General features: G+C 43.2%; 1 protein-coding gene across 7 annotated transcripts in view; it reads left to right on the forward strand.

Moving 5' to 3' along the window:
- The first annotated feature begins 5,309 nt into the window (after positions 1-5,309).
- Positions 5,310-12,768, forward strand: part of banp (BTG3 associated nuclear protein) — a 354,489-nt gene continuing 347,030 nt past the window's right edge. For 3 of the 7 annotated variants that reach the window (XM_085991605.1, XM_085991604.1, XM_085991607.1), the window contains exon 1: positions 5,320-5,774. The gene's annotated coding sequence lies outside the window, so the exon portion shown is untranslated. Of the gene's footprint in view, positions 5,775-12,768 lie in introns of all 7 variants that reach the window. The other 4 variants (XM_085991609.1, XM_085991611.1, XM_085991608.1 and 1 more) reach the window with 3 other exon arrangements.

The raw sequence follows: 12,768 nt of genomic DNA on the forward strand, positions 1-12,768 counted from the left end.
ACTTTGTCTTTGACTGTCACGTTAAGTCTGCATACACCTAAGCTATCTATTTTCTGTCCATTATAGCTCTTCAGTAGTACTGACTTTTTCTGTATTTTGGGCTTTTCTTTCATATTTTTTATGTCACTCATACTGATTAAGTTTGCTTTTGCCCCAGTGTCCAGTTTCAATGTAACTAATGCTCCATTTATCTGCAGTGGGATCATCCATTTGTCCACTTTTACTGCATTGACTTTATGTTCAGCATTGTCCATTTCTGAGGGCTGCACATTTTCTGTATCTTTTTTGATATCGTCACATGACACCATTCCTACAAAAAACGTCTCACTTAAATCAGTGTCCTCAATTACATTAACTTGTTGCCCGTTCGTTGTTTTTACTTTTGAAAAGCATTGTTTGGCAAAGTGATTCTTTCCATTACACTTTGTGCACATTTTTCCAAACGCTGGGCATTGTCTTAACTGGTGTTTGTAACCACAGCGTTTACAATTAAAAATTTCATCCTCCGATTGCTTTTCATTTCTGTTCTGCCCACGTTTCTTCCCCTTGTAGGACACAGCACCGACAGCAGCATTATCACTCATTACACTCGCATCATTATTGATTTCACTGAAAGTCTTTGCGTGCTTTCGAGCTAGCTCGCTGGCTTGGCATATTTTCACCGCATTTTCCAAATTTAGTTCGGTTTCTCTCAACAGACGTTCCCTGACTTTTTTATCATGAATACCAAACACAATCTGGTCATGAATCATGGATGCTTTGAGCTCAGAGAAATTACATGTCTGTGCTTTCAGTTTCAGATCAGTTATAAAGCTGTCAAAAGTCTCATTTTGTTGCTGTGTCCGAGAACGGAAGATGTATCTTTCATACGTCTCATTCTTTTTGGGAGAGCAATGTGCATCAAATTTTTTTAGCACATCTTCTAATTTTTCTCTGTTCTCCGCTGGATTAAATACAAATGTATTAAATACCTCTATCGCCTGTGGGCCTGCAACCGTAAGCAGCAACGCTATCTTCCTTGCGTCTGGCTTCGTACCGAATCTGATGGCTGCAATGTAGAGTTCGAATTGCTGTTTAAAAGTCTGCCAATTGTAGTCGATTTTTTCTGTGAGTTTCAAATGCTCTGGTGGCTTCAAATTCTCCATGTCGCTTTTCACAATTTTCAGCAGATCTTCACCCCACTCCTGGTACCATCTTATGTTCATTAATAACTAGACATTCTTATTATGAACACAGCTAGCTTCTGCTAGACTTTTTATTGAGCACATGTGGACTAGGTACTGTATCTGTAGAGGCTTCCATCTTGACTGCTGCCTTGTGGGTAGCCTAGTGCCTCATGGGTAATGTAGTCTTAATATCATACAGCTGGGTAGTGTAGTCTTATACATACAGCTATATACAGCTCTACGGCTCCACCTAGTGTCCACTATAGAATGACATGTTATTGATCATTACAACCTCTATTTCTTCTATTATGTGAAGGAACCAGAACAGCACACAGTAGTTAGATATCAGCTGTGGCTCAGTGTTAACACTCTCACCTTTGAGTCAGAAGGTTGTGGGCTCAAGTCCCACTCTAGAGACTGGAGCACAAACTCTCAGTTGACACTCCAGTACAGTACCGAGGGAGTGCTGCACTGTCAGAGGTGCTGCCTTTCAGATCAAATGTTAACCTGAGGCTTCATCTGCCCTCTCATGTGAACATAAAAGATCTCATGGCAGTATTTTGAAGAAGAGCAGGGGACTACTCCCTGGTGTCCTGGCCAATATTTATCCCTCATCCAACATCACTAAAACAGATTCAAGTCATTATCACATTGCTGTGGGTCCTTGCTGCCACGTTTCCTACATTATTAATGATTTGGATAAGGGGACCAAATGTAATATATCCAAGTTTGCTGATGATACAAAGCTAGGTGGGAATGTAAGTTGTGAGGAGGATGCAAAGAGGCTTCAAGGGGATATAGACAGGCTAAGTGAGTGGTCAAGAACATGGCAAATGGAATATAATGTGGAGAAATGCGAAGTTTTCCACTTTGGTAGGAAAAATAGAAAAGCAGAGTATTTTTTAAATGGTGAGAGATTGGGAAATGTTGGTGTTCAGAGGGACCTGGGAGTCCTTGTACACGAATCACTGAAAGTTAACATGCAGGTACGGCAAGCAATTAGGAAAGCAAATAGTATGTTGGCCTTTATTACAAGAGGATTTGAGTATAAGAGTAAAGACGTCTTACTACGATTATATAGGGCCCTGGTGAGACCACACCTGGAGTATTCTGTACAGTTTTAGTCTCCTTACCTAAGGAAGGATATAGTTGCCATAAAGTGCAACAAAGGTTTACCAGACTGATTCCTGGGATGGGGGGATTGTCCTATGAGGAGAGATTGAGTAGACTAGGCCTATATTCTCTGGAGTTTATATGAATGAGAGGCGATCTCATTGAAACATAAAATTCTTACAGGGCTTGACAGGGTAGATGCAAGGAGGCTGTTTCCCCTGGCTGGGGAGTCTAGAACCAGGGGTCACAGTCTCAGAATAAGAGGTTGTCCATTTAGGACTGAGATCAGGAGAAATTTCTTCACTCAGAGGGTGGTGAATCTTTGGAATTCTCTATCCCAGAGGGCTATGAAGGCTCAGTCGTTGAGTATATTCAAGACAGAGATCGCTAGATTTTTGGACAATAGCAAAATACTGCGGATGCTGGAAATCTGAAATAACAACAGAATATGCTGGAAACACTCAGCAGGCCAGGCAGCATTCGTGGAGAGAGAAACAGAGTTAACATTTCAGGTCTGGGACCCTTCATCAGAACTGGAAAAGCTGGAAATGTAACAGATATGAAGCAGGTGCAGAGACAGGGTGGGGGAAGTGTTAGGGGGGGGGGAAGGAATTGTAAGAACACACTGTGAAAATGTTGCAAATGGGAATGGCAAAATCATATAGCATGAAAAATGGGGGCAGGGATTATTATCTGAAATTGTTGAACTCGATATTGAGTCCGGAAGGTTCATGGGATATGTCAACTGACCTACATATCCGAATTCACCATGGCTATACGGCACGTGGCCAGTAAGGACAACCTGGTGGCAGACTGCCTCTCCCGCGCGATCATCCATACGGTTCATTTGGGCATCGACTACGCCCTCATGGCAGCGGACCAAGCCGCAGACCTGGAAGTCCAAGCTTACAGAACAGCCATCACTGGCCTCCAGTTGGCCGACGTCAAGTTCCATTCGGCAGGTACCAAGCTGTTGTGTGACGTCTCCATACAGGATCCTCGCCCTGTCGTGCCGGTTGTCTGGCGCCGCAAAGTGTTCGACGCCATACATGGGTTGTCACACCCTGGAATGAAGGCCTCTCAGAAACTGATGTCCGTGAAATTTGTATGGCATGGCATGCACAAAGATGTCCACGACTGGGCCAACACCTGCGTGGTCTGCCAAAAGGCCAAGGTACAGCGACACATCAAAGCTCCGTTGGCCGCCTTCACAGTTCCGGAGCGCCGTTTCGACCATGTCAACGTCGACCTGGTAGGACCACTCCCACCCTCCCATGGTTTTTCACACATCCTGACCATGGTTGACCGCACCACCAGATGGCCAGAGGCGGTTCCCCTGTCATCCAGTACTTCGGCGGACGTGGCCAGGGCGTTCATTTCCTCCTGGATCGCCCGTTTCGGAGTGCCCGCAGATATTTCGTCGGACAGGGGACCGCAGTTTTCCTCCGAACTCTGGAATGCAGTGGCCCAAGGACTCGGTGTCAAATTATACCGCACCACAGCCTACCACCCACAGGCAAATGGCCTCTGCGAACGCTTCCACCGCTCAATGAAAGCCGCCCTGAAGGCCAGCCTACAGGACGCTGGATGGGCAGACAAGCTACCGTGGGTCCTGTTGGGCCTTCGCATGGCCCCCAAAGACCTTCACTCTTCATCAGCGGAACTCGTGTACGGTCAGCCGCTGCGAGTCCCAGGGGACTTCCTACCAACATCTACGGAGCCATGGTCCGCGTCTGCCCAGCTTGCTAGTCACCAAGAGGCGGCCAGATGTTTCGCACCGGTGCCCACTTCGCACCACGGGCCACAGAGGTCACACGTTCCCACGGAGCTTCACAAGGCGGAGTACGTTTTTATTCGCCATGATACACATAGGGATCCACTCAAGGCCCCATATACCGGTCCCTTCCGCGTGTTGGAAGCAGGGGACAAAACCTTCACGGTAGATGTCAGTGGTAAACCAGACCACATTTCGGTCGACCGTTTAAAGCCAGCACATTTAGACCTCGACCGCCCCATCGAGACAGCACAACCGCCGAGACGGGGTCGGCCACCCATCGTCGTTACGGCAGATCAAGTGCGACCGCCTGCCAAACCGCCAGCCGCCCAGCAGCCTCCGCCTCGAGAGTACAGGAGTCGTTCTGACAGGCATGTCAGACCCCCTCACCGTTTGACTTTGTCCGTTAAAGTGAATTCTGGGGGGGCACATGTGGCAGAACCACTGAATGACTCCGACTAACTGTACATAATTCTCTTTAATGATGTTCTAACACCAGCCTAAACCTATACCATTGTGTTAAACATTACTGTGTTCTGTATATAGAGTTTGCATGTACGAGGCGTGGCCCCTTTAAGAGCGCGGGAAACCGCGGGCAACGTGATGACGTCACGTCGCAAACCACGGGGCTGCCCAGGCAGTCCTCGTGGAGTCTCTGATCAGTAAAGACCTGTTTGCTTGTTCCCTGGTGTCGATCTCAGTTATTTATAGGAATTCGTCAATTCCTACAATACTGTAGTTTATTTGATCAATACTGCCACCCCATCCTGAGAATTAATATGCATCAATGCTAAAAAAAATACTTCCATAAATTAACATCTGATTTAATTGTGCCCAAAGTCTTAGTGTTGAAAAGCAAAAGATTTCCCACATCCAGAGGACATACCATACGTTTTTAAACGCAAAAAGCTGCTGTCCAACACGCAACTGATAATGAACCCCTATGGGTTGTCGAATGTTATCAGCGATGGCCACTGAAAGTACTGAAACAACTTTTGCCAAACTAAACTCAAGTGAAGAAAATTCTGACTGACGGATAGTCACCAAAAAAAACTGATTTCCAACAAAATTCTAATTTTCCGCCTTTCAGAATCTGACGGAGACGTTTTGAACATTGCCAACAGCGTAAATATTAATTAAAATTATATTTGGTTGTATTCATTTAAACGGTTCGGCAGTCTCACTTTTCTCCGCTCTGTTGATCAGTTTACTTACATTCGTAGCAACAAATGCAATGCGCGAATAAAATAAACGTAATAAAATAGCGGATGTCAATAGGATTTTTTTCCTCAACCAGCGCAGATATGTCAACTGCGTACCAGGAATTCAGACTTCTTTGCGGCGGTGGTGGGAGTTGTTTTCTTTTCCTGGAGAGCATTTATAAACGTGTGGGGTGGTGAACTATGTTTTACAATAAGATTAATCAATATTTAAAAAAATACAGCCTAACGTTGAACGTAGAGTAATGCCGAGGTGGGAATGGAAGAGTTTTGTCACTGGATGTGTGTAGCCTCGCTCTCCCCCTGCTGATTGCTGTTGTTTGACAGCCAGGGCCAGACACAGTGCGCGAGGGGAGCCAGCGCCCGGCCCGCCTCACCGGCCGCCATCTTGCCTCCCTGCCGCCAGAGCTGGCGCGGCCGTTTGCTGTGTGTCGGAGGGATTCTCTCGCGAGGAAGGACGCCATTATCGGATTTTAACAAACAAGAAACGAGAACTGAACGGTAATAACCACCGCGATAGCGCGACTCTCGTCCGTAAAGTCTGGCCGCCTCGCTCGTCTGTTTTCTGCAAGGCGAAATGACTGGAAAATGCCGATTATTGTTATTTTTTTTTTAGGAGAGTCGGACCGTGAGGTGGAGCGGCCTACAGTAGATCCGCCTGACTTTTAATATCGCTGTAGTCTTGTTTATCTGGTCTCTGTAACGAGCAAGATCGTTATAAGTGGGGGTGGTCGTGCGGCCAGGGCCAGCTTCAAGTTTAAATTTTCATTTGCCTTGTGCAATATTAGCAGTTTATTCATTTGTAGGGAAAGCGTGTTACAATATTCAGACTCGCAGGTTTTGTTTGTTACATTGTTGGAATATACTTCATAAGATATAAAATAATCACTTAAGCTAGTGTTAAACGTAATTTTATTATATTTCTTGTGTATACCTTTAAACATTCGCTGCTTTTCTGAGTCCCAACGACTGCAGCGCGGATTCTAATCTTATTTCGGAAAATAAACACCTATTCTACACAGACGAAATGGTTTAATTACATGTCGAAATTTAACCGATAGACAATACAGGCGCAATGATTTAAGTAAAACGCTTGAATACTTTTCGTTGGTTATAGGCCTAGTTATTTGAAGCCTTGGCGATGGTATTATAATTTCTTAAGGCTTTTTATTGGTATCTGGGGCTGTTCTTCAATTTGTTTCAAGTAGAATTAGGACAATTTGGTGCCAGTTTTTCATGACACTACATAGGGTGGTTGGTAAATGCAAGTGCAGTATGAAATTCACGTGTACAAAAACATTTAGAAATAACTTCGCCTGATGCCGCATGTTGCATATTGTGGTATTTATACAACCGCGAATCTGCTGTTATGTAGCTGTAACTACAAATGGGTGTCGTTTTGCATCAGTACAGTTAGGTACTCAAAGTACCCGATTGATACTGCTACAACAATTTCAATATAAATGAGCTATTTATACTGTTTTACACTTGTGAACGTATACTAGTATTACTTGGGCCTTGAAAGCAGAGGCTGTTCTCAGTGCTAGCAATTGCAATATTGTATCTGAAACGATCATGTAGGGCTTCTCCATTTTGTGTTTTGTTAGTGTAAAGAATAGCCTGTGCATGATCACTGGATTACTGTTAGAACTTCATGAAAAACTAAGGTAAGTTAGAGAAATACAGTATCATGTGTTTCTTATGAAAAAGTTCCAAGTTGTGAACAGTGGGCTTCTTGAACAATCCTCTTGCATCTAAGCTTGCAAGTTAAGGCAGTTTTCCCCCCAATGTGAGTTAGTAGCCACATTGTACATGCATAGTTGGTAATTTTACAAATAGCATTAGTGCGGTGAAGAGTAGGCATAGCGTCCAATGAATAATGTTATTGGTGACTAATTGGACATTACAGGATACTTAACAGTCTACATATTGTGATTTAAAAACAGAATCTGTTGGAAACATACCGTGTCAACTCAGTATTTGTAAAGGATGGGTTTATGTTTTGTCTGTCGATGCTTCACCTGTTTCCAGCATTTTCAGTGTTTCATTGTAGTCTATGTAAATGTTTTGGGGCATTCGATGTAACTAATTATTCTAGTCTTCCCAATGACAAGAATTGTTTAGTTCTTAAAGTGTGCAGTTTGTAAGCATTTTGCATTTCTTCCAGTTCTACTGTTGAAAATACCCATCAAGAGCATAAATTGATAGTTGTTGTGAGGAATGCAGTTGTAATTTAGTCTTGGTGTTCAAATGACACTCACATGTTATTTGAATCCTGGTATTAAATTGCAGCTTTGGACTCGGCATCCTTTTTAATCCATTAAACCTTGGACTCGGCATCCTTTTTAATCCATTAAACCTGTTTTAGAACGGACTTGCAAGAAGATGCTATTACCTTGCACAAATGTTCAGTTTTAGCTTGTGCAGTATTTTTTCTGTTTTTTCTTTCAGTTCAAATAAAATACGTTTTGTATGCATTGTGGCTTTTAGTTATTACATGGCATGCAACAGAAGATCCTGCAATAGGATCAGGGATTTATTTTTATTGCCTTAGGGAGGGAAGAGAGAAGGGAATACATCAATATTTGAATCTCAAAATCCAAGGTTCTTCAGTTGCAGGTTGTGTGGTTGATGTTCCACTGTCTTGAAGTAATAATACGCCATCAAAAAGCTTATTGATTGTTAATGTATTGAAGAAAGCCAAACTGACCTGGACTGTGACGAGCTTCCTGTTTCATGGAAGGCAAAAGAAAGTTCCATGAACAAAAAATTGAAGTCTCCGATTAACTGGGTGTTCTTTGTGGTAAATGACTTGTGGAACGGGGTGATTTCTCCTCCAGTCTGGAGTGGGAGGGGGAGGATCCAGTTGTCGTGGTCCATGTAGGTACCAATGACATTGGTAGGACTAAAAGAGGTTCTGCTGAGAGAGTTTGAGCAGCTAGGGACAAAATTAAAAAGCAGAACCACAAAGGTAATCTCTGGATTATTACCTGAGCCATGAGCAAATTGGCATAGGGTTAATAGGATCAGGGAGATGAATGCGTGCTCAAAGATTGGTGTGGGAGAAGTGGGTTTCGATTCGTGGGGCACTGGCACCAGTACTGGGGAAAGAGAGAGCTGTTCTGTTGGGACGGACTACACCTGAACCATGCTGGGACCAGAGTTCTAGCGAATCGAATAACTAGAGAGGTAGATAGGCCTTTAAACTAAATAAGTGGGGGGAGGGTCCCGGTGGGGAGACATCTAGAATGCTAAAGAGAAGAGACAAGGAAGCAGTGCAGGAAAGTGATTGGGGTAAGGATAACCAGATTGTGTCAGGAAGGGACAGAGCGTACAAACAAAGGAGTGCACTAACAAATAGGGTCCGGGTAAGACAAATAGGGTCATAGTACAAAAAAATGTTAAGATGTCTATAAATGTTAAAAAGACAAATCTAAAGGCACTGTATCTGAATGCACGAAGCATTTGTATAAGGTAGATGAATTAACTGCAAATAGATGAAAACTGATACGATATAATTGCAATTACAGAGACATGGCTGCAGGGTGACCAAGGCTGGGAGCTGAATATCCAAGGATATTTGATATTTAGGAAGGATAGGCAAAAAGAAAAGGAGATAGGGTGGTGTTGTTAGTAAAGGATGAAATCAGAGCAATAGTGAGAAAGGATATTGGCTCAGAAAATCAGGGTGTAGAATCAGTCTGGGTGGAGCTAAGAAGCACCAAGGGGTAGAAAACATTGGTGGGAGTTGTCTCTAGGTCTCCAAACAGTAGTGGTAATGTAGGGGACGGCATCAAACAGAAAATGAGATATGCATGTAACAAGGGTACTGCAGTAATCATGGGTGACTTTAATCTACATATAGACTGGCCAAACCAAATTAGCAATAATACTGTGGAGGATGAATTCCTGGAGTGTGTACGAGATGGTTTTTTAGACCAGTACGTTGAGGTGCCCACTAGGGAACAGGCTATCCTAGATTGGGTATTGTGCAATGAGTAGGGGTTAATTAATAATCTTGTGCGGGGTTCTTTAGGGAAGGGTGACCATAACATGATTGAATTCTTCATTAAGATGGAAAGTGAGGTAGTCCAATCCAAAACTAGGGTCCTGAATCGAAACAAAGGAAACTACGAAGGTATGAGGAGGGAGTTGGCTATGATAGATTGGGGAGCTTCATTAAAAGGCATGACGGTGGATAGGCAATGGCTAACATTTAAGGAACGAATGCATGTAACAAGGGTACTGCAGTTATACATTCCTTTCTGGTGCAAAAACACAAGGAAAAGCACCCCAAACGTGGCTAACAAAAGAAATTAAGGATAGTGTTAGATCCAAAGAGGAGTCACATGAAGTTGCCAGAAAAAGCAGCAAGCCTGAGGATTGGGAGCAGTTTAGAATTCAGCAAAAAAGGACCAAGAGATTGATTTAAGAGGGGGAAAATAGAGTATGAGAGTAAACTTGTATCGAACCTTGGTTAGACCACACTTTGAGTACTGTGCACAGTTCTGGTATTATAAAAATAATATAGAGGCACTGGAGAAGGTGCAAAAAAGATTCACAAGGATGATGCCAAAACTGATAGGATATCAGGAAAGGCTAAACAGGCTGGGACTTTTTTTTCTCTAGAAAAGAGAAGGCTGAGGGGTGATCTGATAGAGGTCTTTAAGATAATGGCCCAGAAATTCGGGTCTCCACGGGTGAGTACGCACGGGGTACTCACCCGTAGGCCCAATGGAAGTGCTGGTTTCCTGCATGCACTGCGCATGTGCGGGAAACCGGCACTTCCATTCCCCTGAAAGCAGGGATTCAGAGGTCGAACGCGTGCGCGGGGGAGGATGCGTGTGCGCATCGAACTTTTTTTTTTACAGGTTTTCCCGGGAAGGTAAGCCTGCAGAAGTTAGAAATATAAAAAGCAGGCGTAAGGCCTGTTTTTTTACAAGGTAAGTGGTGAATTAATTAAAACATTTTCCCAACAGGTTTATTATTTTTAAATACTTTAAAGCAAGGTAAGTTTATTTTTAGCCCCGTTAGAAAATAAAATTATTTTTTCCAAAAGTTTAAATTATTGTTTAAAATAGTTATTTCATGTAATTTAGTTTATTTAAAAAATGTGATTTTTTAAAATGTATTTGAAGATTTAGTGATGTTTTGTAAGAAGGGGCCCGTCGTATTTCTAAGTTTGACAGCACTTCCTGTCAGACTTGGGAATGGAGCATTCCCTGCTCCGATTGGCTCCCCATGGCCCACGTGATCCCAGGGGACGCATCGAACTAACTGCGCCCCTGGGATACGCAAGCACTGCGCGCCGGCAGCTGGACCAGGCCCCGGATCGGAATTCCACGGGGGCCGGCGCGCAAGGTAAGTGCAGGTCGGGGGCTCGCACCCGCGGGAAGCCCCCGACCTGAATTTCTGGGCCATTGAAAGTGTTTGATAGGGTAGACATAGAGAATATTGTGGGGGAGATCAAAACTAGGGACCATAAATATAAGACGGCCATTAATAACTCCAATAGGGAATTCAGGAGAAATTTCTTTATCCAAAGAGCGGTGAGAATGTGGAACACGCTACCACAAGGAGTAGTTGAGGTGAATAACATAGATGCATTTAAGGGGAAGCTGGGTAAACGCATGAGGGAGAAAGGAATAGAAGGATATGCAGATAGGGATAGATGAAGAGGGGTGGGAGGAAGCTCGTGTGAAACATAAACGTCGGCATTGACCAGTTGGGCCAAATGGCCTGTTTGTGCTGTAGACTTTATGTATGTAACTCTATGTATTATACTGACTATTTTGGAGAAGATCTGTTAACTCCTCTGGGCATTTATGTTAGCCTGTGTATGTATAGGATAGTTAAGGATCTTTCAAGTCAGTTTTGATTACCAGCTTAAAATCTGGGCTTTTTCTGTTTTTGTTTAATGTGTAAAAAAAAAAAAAGTAGAAAAATCATTGGGAAAGAATTTAGCCCCAAAAATCCCAGGTGAATTGAGGTTTAAAATTTTTACATTTTTTTTTTAACTTTGAACCATGTTGAAACTCAAAAAACAAACAAGGGATATCTGTCAAGCTGAATGACAACCTGAATATGGAGCTTATTGTCAGATTGACATTTAACTCCTAAATAGTTTCTGCTGAAAATAAAATTGAAAAACCTACATTTGTTGTGGCTCAAACCACTTACTTGACACTGTGATGGTGGGATAATAAAATTGTTGGATGTTGTGCACAGTGGAACAGTTTTCATATTGCATTTTAGTAAAAAGAATAATGCCCTAGTGTGTGACCTGAGTCAGCCATTGATTGATGATCTCAATCTTTAGGAAACTGTCAGTGTTACTGTTGTCCTGGCTCCATACCCAATTAGGAATGAAAAAATAACATTTGCTGCAGCATAAAGAAAAACATCCTCACAGCCGTACCTAAAGATAATCCAGGTGTCCTTCAATAAAAACAAACCACAATTGGCACAGCCATTGTTTCTTTTCCTGATATAAATCTGGTCAGGAGAGTATGCACAGCACTCAACATGTGTGCTGACATCACTGATGTAATTCATTCACACCTCCAAACCTTATTTTTGATAAGAAAACAATGGGAAATGTTGTGATTTTATTTCCCTTCCTCCAATTTGAAGAGGTAACTGGTAGGATGGATAAAGGGGAACCAGTGGATGTAGTGTATTTGGATTTTCAAAAAGCATTTGATAAGGTGCCACACGAGGTTATTATACAAAATTAGGACTCATGGGATGGGGTGGGTAATATATTAGCATGGATTGAGGCTTTGTCAATGGAGAGAAAACAGAGTAGGAAAAAATGGGACTTTTTCGGTTTACATAGAAACATAGAAGATAGGAGCAGGAGTAGGCCATTCGGCCCTTCGAGCCTGCTCCGCCATTCAATGAGATCATGGCTGATCATCCAAATTCAATACCCTGTCCCTGCCTTCTCTCCATATCCCTTGATCCCTTTAGCCTTAAGAAATATATCCAACTCCTTGAATATATTTAATGAACTGGCCTCCACCGCCCTCTGTGGCAGAGAATTCCACAGGTTCACCACTCTCTGGGTGAAGAAATTCCTCCTCATTTCAGTCCTAAATGGCTTACCCCTTATCCTTAGACTATGACCCCTGGTTCTGGACTCCCCGGCCATCATAAACATCCTTCCTGCATCTAGTCTGTCCAGGCCTGACAGAATTTTATAGGTTTCGATGAGATCCCCTCTCAATCTTCTAAACTCCAGTGAGTATAAGCCCAGTCGACACAATCTCTCCTCATACGTCATTCCTGCCATCCCAGGTATCAGCCTGGTGAATCTTTGCTGCACTCCTTCCATGGCAAGAACGTCCTTCCTCAGGTAAGGTGACCAAAACTGCACACAATACTCAAGGCATGGTCTCACCAAGGGCCCTGTACAACTGTAGCGAGACATCCTTGTTCCTGTACTTGAACCCTCTTGCTACGAAGGCCAACATACCATTTGCCTTCTTAACCG

This window comes from Somniosus microcephalus, chromosome 6, assembly GCF_052327205.1.
Source record: "Somniosus microcephalus isolate GS21.2 chromosome 6, FLI_Smic_1.0, whole genome shotgun sequence".
NCBI lineage: Eukaryota > Metazoa > Chordata > Chondrichthyes > Squaliformes > Somniosidae > Somniosus > Somniosus microcephalus.